The 15,402-nt window shown below is 40.3% G+C and overlaps 1 protein-coding gene across 3 annotated transcripts in view; it reads right to left on the reverse strand.

The window, feature by feature from the left end:
* LOC125014928 (tumor protein p53-inducible protein 11-like) overlaps positions 1 to 15,171 on the reverse strand; it is a 34,711-nt gene extending 19,540 nt beyond the window's left edge. Inside the window, exons 1-2 of one of the 3 annotated variants that reach the window (XM_047596472.1) lie at positions 15,011 to 15,156; positions 12,103 to 12,223 (exon numbers count right to left, since the gene is read on the reverse strand). The gene's annotated coding sequence lies outside the window, so the exon portion shown is untranslated. Of the gene's footprint in view, positions 1 to 9,932; positions 10,104 to 12,102; positions 12,224 to 15,010 lie in introns of all 3 variants that reach the window. The other 2 variants (XM_047596474.1, XM_047596471.1) reach the window with 2 other exon arrangements.
* Positions 15,172 to 15,402: the final 231 nt, after the last annotated feature.

The raw sequence follows: 15,402 nt of genomic DNA on the forward strand, positions 1-15,402 counted from the left end.
AGATGAAATCATGCCTGCGTTGCTCATGCGGAGGCACAATGACTGGATTAATGAAGTTATTCAGGTAGTATTGACTACCTGAGAAGTGTCACACCTGCCCAGACTGTAACACCACCACCTCCAAAGGCTCGTCTGGTGACAACAGTGCATAGCGATCCCCTTTACGTCTCCAACTACGGCAGCCACCATTTCTGCTCAGGGTGAACCGACTTTCATCAGAGAACAGCACTGAGGCCCACTGGTTCCTCGTCCAGCGCAAATGCTCCCTGGCCCATGCAAGATGATGATGCCTGTGCCTGGTGGTGTGGTAAGGAGCCCTTGCAGGTCGTCTAGAAGGCAGACCTAAGTGGTCTCAAATGGTCTGACTAGAGTTTAGTGGCATTCATCAACCGGTTCCACAGGGCACTGTTCACAATGAAGCGGGCATCAGATGTGGTCAAAGGACGTCCACTTCTATGCCTTTCTGTGGCTCTTCCAGTCTCTGTTGCAACCTGCTGATGAGACTCTGTGACACTCCAAGCTCAGTGGCAACTTCCCTCTGAGAACATCCTGTTTGAAGCCTTGCAATGGCCAAATGGGCATTGATCAATTGTTAGGTGTTGCCTTGGTCTCATGATGTCAAAATGTGAACAGCATTATGAGAAGGACTGTTTAAATACAAATTGTCATTGGGCCAGAACATTTAGTGGTCAATTCATGGATTAGACACTTATTGTGATTTTTATTGTGTTAATCACTTTGTTAAAGAACAGCACGTTGTGCAATATGTACTGAAACATTAAACAGTTGGACGTTTGCATGCATTAATTTGACCTTAACTGAACTGTTCAGTTAAGGTCATATTAAGCCTGTAAAGGTTATAGTGCATTTAAGGTGCATTCTGAATTATCCCCAGAAAGTATGATATCCATAACTTTTTGTGAGTAGTAGTAGTATATACAAACACATGAAGTAAAAGGTAGAAAAGATTTCTAAGGGACCAGTTAGACTGACTTTGTTGAACCACCAAACACTGAACTATCATCCACCTGGTGATTTGATGGCAATAGCCTAGTGAGTGTTTTCGCTGACATAGAATGCTTTTCACTAACAGCTGTGTGCTTCCAGAGCTTCAAGAAGTGATGATGGTGACATTTCATTTGCCAGCTGGCCAATGTGACAAAGCCCCATGTTCTACAGCTCACGCTAAAAGAGAACATTGCCAACAAAACAGGGCAGCAGTTAATAATAATAATAGTAATAATACAAATTGTTTGTTAGCGCCTTTCAAAACATTCAAGGTCACCTTACATAAAACAACAATACATAAAATGTAACAATAAAACTAATACAATGTAGTAATGTAGTAATGTAGTAGTTATAAATTAAAGTATATAACGATGAGTGAATGATATGGAATAATCTATTTTAAAATGATGTGTGGAAAAAAAGGTAGACGGTGAATAGCAGTGGACCCAAAAAGAACTCCTCTGATAACAGGTGAGGGATGGGACCTAAGTGTTTAAGATGGACAAATTCACTGCAGTGGGAGAGATATGATGTAAACCATTTAAGACAGGTGCCAGTGATGCCAACAGAGGCAAGCCATTCAAGGAAGATGTTGTGAGAGATGGTGTCAAGGAAAATCAGAATACTTAAAAGTCCAGAGTCAGCTGCAATGAGGAGGCCAGTAGTGATTTCTATAAGAGCTGTTTCTGTGCTGTGGGATGGCTGAAAATTGTTCAAAGACTGGAATTGTTCAAAGAAGAGCCAAAGAAGGGAGGCTGGACGGGTTGGAAGAGGATCTAATTGACAGTTTGATGGTTTGAGGTTAAGAACTTCAGCAGCAGTTGGGAGTTAAAAACTAGATAAGAGAAACGAATAGGGTTGAATAGGGTTGAATAGGGTTGAATAGGGTCAATGCAGTATCATGCAGTGAGGAGGTGAATAGAGGTGAGCTGGAAGAGTATCTGGTGGTGGACATAAAATCCTGTAGACCCTGGAAAAAGAGATGTACTTGGTTTCTGCTATGGAGAAAGCATCCTTATAATCAACAAGATGGTTATGGTGCATTTGTTTGTGCACAAGTCCAGTTTTTGCATGAAGACATTCCAGTTGACGACCTTAGCCTTGAGGTGAGTTGTGAAGATGGTCATTTTGGTGTACTAGATCTTCAGCTGAGATGATCAAGTTAGCATTGATATGACTTTAGCTAGATCATCATTCTCTGTATTATATAGTTTGACCTCAGCTTGAATGGCTTTAGAGAGACAAGGTTCCAAAATTAACCACACATTTTTTTTTAGATGGCTCAAAGTCTGAAACCTAATTAACTTCTACATCAGGCAGTATGTTTACATGCGCGTAAACAAATTATTGCCTTAATCCTGCCTTACAACTGGACAACATTATACGCTTGTAAATGCGTTACCCCAACTAATATCAGAGTTCTCCTTATCCGACTAAGACACTTAGATAATGCGATTGGAAACCGATTTTTACCGGCATGTATACACATTAATTGGAGTTAAACTAGACAACGTGTGTGCATGCTTCACAACTGCTGCCGTATGGCCTCAAAAACATCCAAGAAAGCAGGTTGCACCACCCAAGTAATAGCATGCACCTTATCTGCACATTACGTACGATATTAAAAAATCTGAACTATTATCCATCTGGTCGTTGTCTGAAATGTTGATCTGATGCATGAATGACTCCTGTTGTTTATTATAAGACTATTAAGTCAATCGGACAGGGGGCCGTATTAACCCGCTGAAAAGACGCATATCGCCATCTAGTGTGGAGGAGGAGGACATGTTCTTGTCAGTTATTGGATTTTCTCGGTTGCGTGTAAAATGGACCACATTCAGAAAGTCAAATTTTAAACATAGCTCGATTAAGCTGCATGTAAACGTACTGAATGAGAAGAAAGTGTTTGTGTTATTTGGCCTAGGCCACTTGTCAAAATAATGTGTTATATCAACATAATATAATTCAACAGTACTACAAACCGCAGCCTTCAAAATGAAAACAGATGAATCAACAGCTCCTACATATCAACATAACATATTGTCAAACCTCATCAAGATAAGATTTAGTGTAGGACTGTTAGCACAATGCAATCACTTCCGACTCAATGTAACAAAAGCCCACAAGAGATGCCTGTAACAAGCTGTTTCATTAAAACAGACTGGTCTAAATCAGCTGCAAAAAGAGGGTTCCTTTCTATGTTTGAATAAGCAGCATGTCCCTCCATTTGCAGAAATGTCAACTTATTGGTAACACAGTTGTATAAATTTAAATTCAGGTTTCCGCCTCTGCTTCTCTCCTACTCTGTGTGCTCACATACTGTATACTGCATTTGCATGCAGTGCAGCAATGCAGCAGAATTTCCAATAAAGCTGTTCTAGTTTACATTTGTCTGTCTTGTCAGAAAAGGAACAAGTATACTGACACAAAACCTGGCCAATTAAGATTACATGTTAAGCAGTAGTCACTTCAAAGCCATCAAAGCTGCTGCTCTGCACTGAAAACCCCTTCATCCATCACTATTATGTTACAGACAATGGCTGTGTTCTGTGATGTTGGATATATTTACTGTGCATTACGAGAAAACATTAGTTCACATGGGCAGTCACTGCACTTTTCCAGGGGTAGTATTTTAGTGTGCTTTCACACCTAGGTCAGTGTTTAGAAACCAGGACAGTTTATGCCTCAGGTTTGTTCATTTGTGCTGGTGAGAATACAGCAATTGGACTCTATTCAGGGCTGAACTGAGTCCAGTTAGAAAGGATTGTTTTGGCCAGATTGCAATCACTCCCCTGGCAGCAGCAATGCGATTTCTCATATGTACGTAAATGTTGTTTTCTACAAATAGCCTTGATCTAACTTAACATCAACATTCATATATAGAACACATACATGAATCACAGAACAGCAATATATGTCAGAGACCACACTCGCTGCCTGTGCTTGACTTCTGATATACAATAAACTATATATTAATATTATTATTATTAATTATTTTTTTCTACAAAACTATGACCAATCACAAGACTCTAAGAATGTAGTGCTGCAGGCCTGTCAGAACTTTGTCATGATTGCTTTGCCTCAAATGCCCATGGACATAAACCCAAGAGAAGTTAAATGCAACATTGCAGTATTACTCACTGAATTGGACCAAAATATATGCATGAAAGTACACAAAGGTTCATTCATGAAGTTACTAGTTTGTCTAAGAACTAAATTGTGGGGCTGATAAATGACGCCAACACAGAAGTGCTAAAATTGCAGTTCCTTCAATGGCCACTTGAGGCTGACTCCTAAAAATGAGTGGATCCCCATCGAACTCCATGTTAAAATGCTGCTACAAATTGGCGGCCTCTTCATGACAACTATGTTCTGCATGAACCTTCTTATGACTCATATGATATCACATCAAGCATTACATTTATTTATAACCAAGACCATTGCCATTTGACTGACAGGTAGATGCCCTCACAGGTTACTTGTGGCGACTTGTCCTCCTTACCTTCATTAACTCTCCACCTACACCAACGTTCTCTTGTAAACAAATACTTGGCTTCAGTCTTCGGTCTCACTGATGTCTCTGTTACATCGAGTCTCTCCAAGTGTAAAGCTACTCTCACAGGGACAGAAATCCTCGAATCACTCCCTGCTTTCAGTAATCAAGGCATCTTCTACAAACAGTACAATAGATACAGACAGACTGCATCCATACAAATATACACACACACCATTCTAGTCAGTATTTCAACTCTGATTGTTTTGTCCATCACGCTCCTGCTGTGCAAAAAATAAATACTTGAACAAATGCATATTGAAAACTGTCCAGAATCTTGTCTCCTGAAGATACAAAACAATCATAACCTGTACTCTATTCAGGATCAGCTTGATTAATCACACACCCGGATAGGAACACCATCAATAAACTGTAACAAAAACTATTAAAGTAATTTAAATCATTTATTTTAAGAAGTAATTTCATATGGTCTTAGGTCTGGTACTTCAAGTCAAGTCAAAGTTTATTTCTAAAGCAATTTTTTTAAAACAACCTCGGTTGAACCAAAGTGCTGTACAGAGGTAAAAATTATGATACACTAAGGACAACAGTAATGAAATACAATTAGCACAATTTTAAAAGTAAAAATAAAAGAATAAAAGAGAAAAGACAAAGAATAAAAAGGATAAAAAGGTAAAAGCTAAAAAGCCTTTTAGAGGAAATGGATAAGTGGCCTGCAGCTACCAGAAGACACTTTAAGTAGGCAGACAGGCATAAATATGCTCTTTTGTACGTCAAACTTTGAAGCAGATAGTTTTCCCCCCCAAACAGCTCTGACTCTCCCAGAACCCTCTCAAACTGTGCCTTTGAAGTATATCACCCTTAAGCTGCTGATGCATTTAAGACATATAACAGGAGCCAGAAAAGGCACAGACAGCTACTTAAAGCAACAACTTTCACAGTGCGGGAGAAAAGAATTAACGGTAAAGTCGTGGCCAATTAATTACAGAGATGCCAAAGAAAAGTGTGTTGGTGTTCATTTACTTGACGTGGGCTCTTAATATTCCCATAGGTAACCCTTTACCATAGACCACTTATTCATTACTGCTCACTCCTGCTACACTCAGGCTGGGAAAGTAACAACTGACATTTAGTGTCATTATAACAACAAAGTTGTATTTAGTCACATAATAAACAGTGCAGGCATGGAAGATTAAAAACATGCTGACGCTATGGGCGCTACAAATTATGCTACAATAATAATTTTCATTCATCTGGTGAACCATTAAATAATAACAAGAACTCACCCTATTAAACTATTTCAAACTTTCATTTTTACCTAATGATACTATTCAGGTTAAGATTTGTTCACCTGACCCAGAAACACTGACACTGATTAAAGTTGAGGATGATTTAACTTCTATGGCTTTTAAAAGGAAATTCTCCTGTATTACTTAAAAGGTTGCATGCCATTTAAAGAGCAACATTAATGGAAAGTTTTAGTTTTAAAAGTTCTATATGTGCAGAAAAAAAAGTTGCTTACACCTAGTAAATGCACTGGAAAGCAGCATCTGCTCTAGTGAGTCTTTGCTGAGTTCTTGTCTGAAAAACAACAGCTTCCAGGCACCGACCACCAACCAAGAACCTGATAAAACTCACTTTAATAGTCCGAATACTGACAAATGTTTTCTTTAGGTCGGGAAGCCGGTGATCTTCTCCGTAATTAGCAATTTAATTTTTAATAAGCAGACAACTTGCTGAGTTTATTGTATTTCAGTTTCAGCTTTCAGGAGGTTCCGGTCATTTCTTGCCTCCTTGGCAGCAGGAGCTGGCAAACATGGGGATGGACTTAAACATTAAGAGAAAAAAATATTCCACGCGATTCGACCTGTGTTCGTTGATGAGCCTTTAAAGCCCTAGAAGAAGCAGTCAAATGATAGTCTGGAGAAATAACCAGACTTTACCTCATATCATGGATCAATTCTGATTAGGACCAGAACTGCACAATGCACAATGACCTAATAAAATTGAGGAAGTCAAGATTAGCAATACCCTTGAAATACTGCTCAGAGGCGTCTCTGTGAAACCAGGCGAAACGGAACAAAGCAACAGTGTTACATGAGCTACAAGTGTTGATCTGGGCGAATCATAATGAAAGTGTTAAATGAAAAACTTGAAGCGTGTGAAGCCCTTCAGCTGTTTTTGACAGTCCCTGCTCGGTCTGTGAAACGTTCACTCAGACTGACAACTCGACTGAACGGTTTTATTCTGCAAAGATAATGAACCAGCAAAGAAGATGAACCTCGGGCAAATTGTGGAGGATTCATGCGGCACACGACTGGCAGAGTGATGTTCAGACAGGTGAGTAACTCCTCGTTCTCGGAGCACAAACACAAACCTCCACCGCTGCATTTAAATTCGCTTCTGATTTTCATCCAAGTTTGTTTTGTTTTTTTGTTTTTTTTTAACAAATTTAATATGACTTCTCGTTGTTCCTAGTCACATGTTAAGTTGCTAACTCGTCTTCAGACATGCCACAAGCCACTGCTTAGTAAATGTGAGTACACCCATGCAGCTCGCTAATCAGGTTTTTACCGAGCACCGCAAATGCCATACGGGCTCAGCTGAGTTTACACAGAAACAAATGAGTGAATCAACCTCGGCCAGTGGCGAATCAATGCCTGCACAGGACAGCTCATGTTGAGCTCGATGAAGTAGATATCTAATTAGGAAGAAGGTTGCATTTGTCTCTTGGCCCCGTTCACCTCAGTTTACTCGCTTGGCAAGAGTCTGATTGTGATTGCATTATGTAAATTCACTTAGAAGAAAATTAAACTTTTCAATAGCAAGACGGGGCGCGCTTTCCAGTCTCATTAATGCCGAAAACCTCGTCAGGGTTGGCGATACAGGCATAAAACACTATTAAGGCTGGTCAACACAGCTGTTAATATTCTTCATTTTATGAAGAACATCATTATAGGAATATTCATCTTCAGTGTCCAATGTTGGAAAGACAACATACGAAATAATATGGCTCAGTGGGTTGAACGGGTTGTCCACGGACTAGCGGGTTCGATCCCCAGTACACGGCCCACGTACCAATAGGTCCTTGAACAAGTCGCTGCATAATTAGCTCCCAGTGTTGGCTCTGGTGTGCGAATGCTTGTGTGAACGAGTGGGTCATGTGTCATTGTGACAGTATACAAGGTAATTTACCAGTAGTCAGTAATTAGTTTTCTCCGTTGCATATTTCAAAACTATGTCAAACTAACTTTTCCCAAATAAACGCCTTTAATTACTAAATTACAGCTAAAGATCATTTATTTGAACAACAGAATCGTGATAGTGTTTCGAATGAAGATGTGCCACAGGTAATAATAATAATAAACAATAACGTTGGCCCAACAGTGGCCCATAAAGATGAACAACTGCATATCGTTAGCCTAATAGCATGTTACAATATCAATAAAAAATATCAATGTGCTTGTTAAAAATTGAGTTTTTTCTTGTTTTCTGAAAACATTCAAGTATGATAATATATACAATATATACTTACACAATCTTTTCTTGCCATAAAAGTGCAAAGAAAACATAAACTGTATTTTGAGCTTCAGTCATGGAAAGGTTGATAGAAGTTTGATAGCACAAATTTAATATGTGATATAATATGTGATGGACCAGGTGATCCACAGAGTTTCTTAATACAGTGTGTCGCACTCAATATTCAAGAGTGGAAAAAGAAGACAGACTATAGCCTGCAGCAATGACTTTTTCTTCCTTACATATGAGTACACTATGGAAACCAACGGGACGTTCTGTCCTTACCAGTCCCTGCTGCTCTGATTAATTACCTCACAGAAAATGAGACAAGGGATTCATCAATCATTCGCAGTCGAATCAGACAAGAAACTGCATTTATATATATTTTCTTATCATTATAATAGTCACCCCCATATTACTGAGCTCTAATGGTTAAATTTTCTTCATTGTCTGACACTTAGTTTAAGATTTATGTGCGTCAAGATACGTACACAATAGGCTAACATTTGCTTCTATGACAGTCGGGCCTATACAATGGTCGAGCTTGAGTGACAAGGGTTATAAATATCCCCACTAATTTGAGAACTAATTTGCAGGATTTAGTGTCATCTGGTGGTGAGGTTGGCCCCGACTCCTTCGTTCCCTCCCTTTCCAAACACGCTTCATTGTAAAAATGTTGGCTCCTCTATAGCAAGGGTTTGGTTCGTCTATTCTGTGCAACATGGTTGTCTCCCTTGAAGTGGCTCCGCTCCAACAATACATACAAAGGCTTCTGTCTAAACTAACAAAACAGTGATTACACACAAATTAAATCATAATCCTTTTAATATGTGGCCTTTCCTGTGTGAAGAAAGTAATAATACTAGTTAAAAAAAAATGCAATAAGTTCTTAGTTTCTCATGTTGTACTATTTAAACTCTTTGGGAAACCCTCTTTTGTCAAAGTAATTGCTGCAGTGACATGATACTGCTTCAGCTGGTTACAGGGTTAGTTGGGAGCAGCGATGATAGTCCTAAGAGAAAACATTGGAAAAATGAAAAGTCTGGGATAGAGGATTTATGATAAGCCTTTCTGCCTCTCTAAACAGTTGCCAGGAGATGGAGGGATGTAAAGTGCTTCTTACAATTTATCACCAAGGAAGAAAAAGAGGGGGGAAAAAAGGGAATCTGATTGCAGATCAGCTGTATTTGGATGCCGTACGGAAGACACTGTTGAGATGAATATTCAAATTCAGATATCTATATCTTATGGGCATAAATTATGTCGAAAGCTATTTTTAATTTTAAAAAAATAAAACAAAGTTTAAGAAATTTGAGAAATGAAATGAGAAAGGTATCACTGATGCGTGCAAAGCATATCAGTAACAAACAAACTGGATTTAATATAATAGGGAAACTGATTAATTATTAACAGGATGGGTTTTTTTTGTTGTTGTTGTTGATCCAATACCACATCCCTTTAACGTAACACAACATTTAACTCTAATTTAACTAATTGGTGAAAGCTGCTAATGTTTGGATCGGGTTAAGCCGGGCTCAGACTACAGCAGCTTTAAAATCCTGCCCGATTTTGAAATAAGGTTTCACCGCAAGACTATGCACAATGCAGGACATGTAAAGTGAACACAGGCTGCAGTGCAACATGTTGTTGTAAATCTACTGATCAATACTGCTGTCCAGTAGGTGGTGGTAATGTATCTGAGAGCTGGTTTGGTCTAAGCTGGTCTAATCAAAGACCAACGGGAAACAGAAGATTAAACGAGTGGGGATGAGAAAATATTTGGTGATGTCTTTTGTTAAGTCGGAACTAGAGATGAAATTTTAACCGTCAGCTTCAATAACTGTAAACAGTAGTATGCTAATGTGTTAGCCTTGAGGGCTAGTATGTTTACCGTTCCTTGGCTACACTGTCAGCAGCTCCATGTCCTTGGAGGCTCGTCTCTCTCACTGGATACTGTGAAGATTGTCCTGTACTGTCCAGATTTAAATCATCAAACTTATTTGTTATTGACAGAGGAGGCCTTAATGGACACGTGAGGAGCTTGGGATGTTCAAGAGAGGATCTGTAGAAAAAAAAAAAAGCCTGTGTTCATGATTAATCAAATTTGGGAACTATTTGGGAACTGTGTCATATGAATGAGATTCTCATCGTTATATAAACCATCCCAGCAGGAAAAGTCGTTCATTGCTGAACCAAGGTCGGAAAGAGACATCTGCTCTGGTGACAAACACAGCTGCTGCCGATGTATTTACCTCCACTTAACTCGATTTGCAAATTCACACAAACTTAGCATTTTACATGTACTTCCTGCTACGTTTTACAGACACCTGTAAAAGGTCGAAATACATTTTTCTACTTCACACATTTGGTGACAAGGATTAACATTTAATAAAAGGAGGGGAAAAAATCTGAAATATTACAGAAATTCAGCTGGCAGCCCTGAAATGTTTGTTAATCAGCATTAAATCCTGAGGCTTCAGCTTGGCATCGCCAAACAAATGTCTGCTTTCTTAGTTATTCAGCAAATTGATCATGTTCTTGCTTTGGGCTGTTGATGAAGCCACACGGATACAATAAATTTGGTAATGAGTTTTTTCTATTTTCCACCTTTTTCTATACCAGTGGATAAATGAATGAAATAAACTAAATAATAAAAAATGGGATGATAACAGATGCAATTCATCAATATTTTATAAACTAAAACCCGAGGCCCCGATCGCTTCAGCGTGTTACTTTTATCCACGTTTGTACTCAAACCACTAGTTTTCCGCTTCAGTGAAGCAACCTCTCGATGAACCCAACACGTTGAGTGATCCATAATGCAGGAAACTAGTAACAGTTGTGAACTCAGTGGGAAGCAAAAGGTCAAACGTTTAAACAGAATCAGCGAGCGCGTGAAAAAAAGAGAAAACGGTTGAGATGGGGATAACGGAGCGTGCACGCCGATGGCTCCGAGGTGAACCTCTGGGGGAATAAAGCGGTCATCTCAATCCTCAACATGCAGCGGCATCAATATACACATTTGCTTTCATGCACACTGCAAAGAATGAGTCCTTCCAGTAAAAAGTTGCCACATCTTGTTTCGAAGTCCACTAACCAGATGCACCATGCAAGCGGTGGGAACATTAAACAGATGTATGAGCACTGCTGAGACATGGTGAAAGGTGACTTTGTGACAAATGGCAAGGGGGATAATGTGAAACCATGCGAAACGAAAAAAAAGTTCTCAACGCGGAGGCGCACACACAAGCAGACTAAACAATCACAACGCTGTACTGTGAGCATGAATGCATTCAGAATCAAACAACCAGACCTCACAGCTCAGCTCAGAACATACTCCTCATTTTAGGAGCCGTTTACTGTGGATGAAGCGCTTAGAGATAGGTGTATAATAACACAATTACAGATCAGTTCACACCTATCTCCTTACCAATTGTTCAGTCCCTATAAAATGTTCCCCGAAGTTTAATTAATTACTTCGCTAAAATGAAAACCACCAATTTTTCCAAAGACATCAGAAAATTACAGAGAGCAACAAAAGAAGATCCAAGCGAATCAAACAAAAGGCAGCACACTGTGTCGTAGAACATTACAATGTGAAGTAAAGTGGTTATCAAAGATAATGAATGCAGGATGAGGTTTTTGCAGAGTTTATATGGACAGCTGCAACCGCCTCAGGGAAATGATTTGCCAAATATACACCAAAATTATCCACATTGTTTGAGCCACCGCTCGAGAACGGGACTGCTTTTCTGCCTTCTCTAAATGTAATCAATGAGTTGGGCAACCTATCACTGCCATGACGCGACAACGCACGACAGCAACATATGGCCTCAGCTTCACTAATCTTGTCCAGTGGAAGTAAACAGAAGCACATCTGCTGGAGGCTCATTATTAAAGCCTTTAGCTAACTCAGCATCACGGCAGACAGTAGGAAATTAAAAACAAAGATCGCAGGAAGAAAGCCACCCTCATGGGCATCACGATATTGCTGGAGCGCAGCGAACACCAAGAGACAGACCAGAAGTCAGTAAAGAAAGACGGAACTAAATATAGCTTACCACTGTTTCGCTGAAGTAAATCACATTTGCTGCTATTTTGAGAGCACGTCTAAGGAGACAATTGCCAAAACAGCACAAGCAGAGAGCGTTCGGAAGCTGTGGTTTTCAACATCTGCTCCACCTGTTAGCATAAAATATATAGAAAAAAAATGAGTGGCAAAGCTCCTTTACAGCCACGGTTAAGAGGAAACTCTCACTTTGTGCTACTGTCAGACCTCTCAGCAACAAGCGCCTCATTCGGGCATAAACACGCATCTTAAAAGCTAAGTGACATCTAAAAATACCTATCTAAAAATAACCCTTAAAATAGTAATACTTCCAGTTTTCCGCTCCATTAGTGGACTGTTGGTGAACTGAAGTGTTAATTAATAATTGAGAGGTTAAAAAAAAAAAAAAAAAAAAAAAAAAAAAGCAGTTACCATCTGCTTTGGTTACCCAGCATGCAGCATGCCAAGAGAGTGTGAAGGACCTGTGGGACTGCCAAAGGCTTTACTCCGTGGTACCGGCTGCCTCAGTGCCACTTGTGTAAAACTACACAGAGGCACATACAGTAGCAACAATCTACATATGCCGCAGCTTAACTCCCTGAGAATCATTTCAACGTCACAAGCAGGCTACACTGACACCAGATTAACTCTTCAGTGTGGCGGCACGCACAGGCACACACTGAAAACTTACTATTCTGCAGCGCGATGAATCTGCCGCCTGCGAAAGGGAAGTGCCCGGTGTAATGTCCGCTGGTCAGACGGTGTGACAATGCGCATCGCTTCGATGGGACGCAGACAGTCGCGATGTAGTGGCGCACATGAGTGCCATTAGCGAGAAGAGCTCGCAACAAAAGCTGAAAGAGTCTGGCCGCGGTTACAATATCCCGCAGTCATAAGCATTCATGGGAAACACAAATAGTCTAAAAGGTCATCATAAGACCAGGTCCGACTCCTTAACTAGAGCCATTTCTGCGTTCAGAACGAAGAGTGCTCCTGTAATAGCAGTGATAACATTACATGGTTTGATTACGCTTGCGTAGGATAAAAAAAAAAAGGCAGAAATGCTTTTGAATAAATAGCTCAGGCAGAAAAAGAAAAGGTTGTTGGCAGCGTGCACAGCCACATCAACAAGACATTCGTGATCGTTGACAAAGCTAAGACTTTGTCACCGTGGGCTCGGAGAAACAGAGATGGAAGCCCCGTTTGATCTTTTCTATTTCCTCAGCCAATTAGAAACCCCCAGTCCGCCCACAGAGCCAAGACGATGTGTTCATTCCTGATCGCAAGGCGATTAGAGTAAAACAGCGATACACTGCTGCCATGGGAATAAGATTTCATGTGTGATACCAAGGCAAACACGCAAGTTTAAATACTTCATGGTGAGGGGCAAAATTTGTTACTTGTCCCTTCATCTTAAAACAGCTATTTTCAGTGGGAAATATTATGAGTTTGATAAAAAGCCACTACAGCGCTTCCCTCATGTTGTTGGCTTTGGCCTGACCTTCTTGGCTTGGGGTTTGTTGTGTGTTGAAATTGCATGTAGCATTGCAAACAAGGGAACGTCAATGCACAAGCATGGGCTGCGTGACTTTGAGGGGGAAAAAAATACAACATTTCATTGTCTGTTTCGCCGACTAAAGCGTTCCAAAAATTCAGAAGCCACCACGTAGAAAGTACATCACAGTCATCGGACGAGCGATCCTCGTGAGAAATAGAAGAGAGACGTTCCTCGCGGACTGCTAACCGCCGGCAGCGTGACTGTTTACTCTGTCAGTGCTGCGGCGGCGGCGCTGAACTTTGCTTGGGACAAGTCTTGACAAAACGTCGTGGGCCGTAGGCGTTAATCAGAGCCCCAGACAGAAGGGTTCGCGTCTCGAGAAAGAATGGCAGCTATCCGAACACAGCTGCAATTACCTCTGCAGTTAACATCAACTCATTATCGGGCTCAACTCCAGTTTCTAGTGGAAGTATTACACTTACTCGCCAACTGAGATTAAATTTAAAAGACTTTAATTACATCCACAGAAATAGTCACACATTTGATTCAATGCCTTTCTCACGTCGTTTCTACATAAACTGAACATTAGGGAGGGGGTATATTCACTAGTGAACTTGGCAAGTGAGAGTAGATTTGGGCACATAAGCATTATAGCTCACCTCCTTTCTCCTACTGACAACCACAACAGGAAGAGTGACTTTTTTTTTGGAATTTAATGTCTTCTGACTCTCACCTCACTTACCCACAACTGTGTTTATTAACCCACTTCCCCCTGGTACACAGTCAGTTTATTTTGTGTTAAGCGTTCGTTTTCAAATATAAAAACGCACAATCTATTAAGGGAACACAGGAAGCAGTGTAATTTAAGCCCGGAGCACAGACCATGATGAATAATGACAACACATTTAGTTTCAGAGGGCTTTTTAACCAGCGTTTAACCCTTGGCTGCTGAATAACTTCACAGTCACTGGGTGGAGCAGCCCGGTCATTAATTTAGAGCTAAACGGTAGAAAATAAATGAACAAGGTTCTTCTTCTTGTAATGAATGCAGGCGTTTTCCTCAGATGCACACGAGGCGGGGAATTAAAACACTTTTTATTTTGTGGACAAAACCGTCCAATACTTCCACCAGCAGCGGCTTCACGGTTTAAGACAATTCACATAAACTACAGGTAAAACCAGCAATGTAAACACCAGCCGAAATAATAAAATAAAAAAATATTAAAAAAAAAAACACCTTTAATTAAAAGTGTTTTACACAGAAACCAAGGGGAAAAGCGTGTGTTTTAGCTACCAGTTGATAATAAACTATCCTAGACGGTGACAGTGAACAAAAGCGAAGAGCGTTTTAAAGTATAAACAGCGGGAAAGGGACAGAGGTAAAGATAGTAAAAGAAAGCAACGGATATGATGTTTAACTTACGGGAGGAAGCGGAGTGTAGTCCAGAGTTTGCTTCAGAGGGCTGAGACGTTTCTCCGTGGTTACAGTGAGTGGGTAGTGTGGGCAGTGTGGAGGATCATCGCAGCGCTCCGTGCTTTCACAAACCCCGGAGCAGCAAACAAACCAGGGGCTGCCACTACCGTAATAACCCGCGCTCATACCAGCACGCACGGAGGGGTGTTGGTACCGTAATACTTAGACTAGAAGAACGCGGAAGTGCCAAAAAAAAAAGTGTAGTTCCATGACTGGGCCGCTGGCTTCACATTCGAGTCAGTCCCATAAGGAGATCAGTTTTTACAGCAAAAATAAACAAGTATACAGACTGGTACGAAAAAAAAAACGCCTTTATTGCTTATTTTTCCTATTCAAAACAA

The sequence above is a fragment of the Mugil cephalus genome, chromosome 10 (assembly GCF_022458985.1).
Source record: "Mugil cephalus isolate CIBA_MC_2020 chromosome 10, CIBA_Mcephalus_1.1, whole genome shotgun sequence".
NCBI lineage: Eukaryota > Metazoa > Chordata > Actinopteri > Mugiliformes > Mugilidae > Mugil > Mugil cephalus.